General features: G+C 38.9%; 1 protein-coding gene across 1 annotated transcript in view; it reads right to left on the bottom strand.

The window, feature by feature from the left end:
* Positions 1-1,371, bottom strand: part of LOC101856027 — a gene marked incomplete in the record, with an annotated part of 35,382 nt that overhangs the window by 10,920 nt on the left and 23,091 nt on the right.

Genomic DNA, 1,371 nt, shown 5'->3' with positions numbered 1-1,371 from the left:
GTGATGTAATAGTGTTTGTCTGTCGGTATGTCGATCTCTCTGTTGATTTGCTGATCTGCCCGTCTGTCCCTGATGGAGCATGTCAATGTGTTGTAGGAAAAATGTTCCACCTGTCTGTCAGACAAATAAATGTCAGACAAAGTTTCTTGTACAGAATCAATCTACATTCAGAAAAACACCGTATTTCGATACAAAATTTAAAGGAACGTCTTCGATGATGTAGTTAAAGTAGAAGCGTGCCGTCAGTTGTTGTAGTTGTTGTTATTATAAAAAAAAAAAATTAAATCAGAAGATAAAGGCATGCGTTTGAGAGATTCAAAAACGATTGTTGTTTGCTGGAGACAAAGAATGACGTGCAGATAGAATCAACAAAGGGGTGATAAAGATAGGAGCCCTGTCAGTGGGGCCACGAACTCATCCCATAATAATTCTAAAACAAAAATAAAGTTCGTCTATGAGGAGGAAACAATGTTAAAAAAAATCCTTCTTCGTCGAAAACCGGAAAGTCCCCCAATTAAAACAGACTACGTAGTATAATGGCAGGCTATCATGACGCAAGGACATTAGTGGAGTGCATTTACTACAGTCAAAGACAGTGTGGTCAACAATAGGTGGTGCAGCTTATAGTAGTCAAATAGTTCCACAACTATCGATCATAGACTCTCCAATTTTTTCACAATGGCATGCATCAGTCTTAATACATCAGCATTTTTGTAAACACATATAGGTATTTTTCTTTAAAAATTCTTCAATAAACACTATTAAAAAATCCCAGTGAGTGGAACCTATCTATCTGTCTATCTATCTATCTATCTATCTATCTATCTATCTATCTATCTATCTATCTATCTTCCTGCCTCCCTCTCTTTTTCTCTCTGTCTCTCTCGTTCTCTCTTTCTCTCTCTCGCTCTCCCTCTGTCAGTCTGTCTGTCTGTGTGTCTGTCTGCCTGTGTGTCTGTCTGTTTGTCTCTCTCTCTAACACAAACAAACAAGCAAACAAATAAACCAACAAACAAACAAGCAAAGGCACTCAAGCACACACAAAATGTTTTGCCAGACCATAGAAAACAAGAACAGTAAAATCTCTCAACCCCCCTTTCCTATCAAAACCGCCTCGCTCTCCCAATTGCCCCTTCCCGATAAACCAATAAAAGGAAAACAACTGTCGGAAATAATTCATAAAGGCATATTCGAAAAAGTCGAAAACAAAGTAAAGAAGTCTTTCCTAGCAGAACTGCGTCACATCTTTCTCGTTTATGCTGTGGACAGATGTCATGGCATTACATAAAAGAGCGTCTTGGGTCTTAGTGAGCAGACTGTCTTAAGCCTTTAATGGTTTCTGAATTCTGCACCGAGAGGACCTCAGCCCCC

The sequence above is a fragment of the Aplysia californica genome, unplaced genomic scaffold (assembly GCF_000002075.1).
Source record: "Aplysia californica isolate F4 #8 unplaced genomic scaffold, AplCal3.0 scaffold00216, whole genome shotgun sequence".
In the NCBI taxonomy this organism is placed as follows: Eukaryota; Metazoa; Mollusca; class Gastropoda; order Aplysiida; family Aplysiidae; genus Aplysia; species Aplysia californica.
The sequence above is the reverse complement of the archived record's forward strand: the minus strand, read 5'-3'. Positions and strand labels throughout refer to the sequence as shown.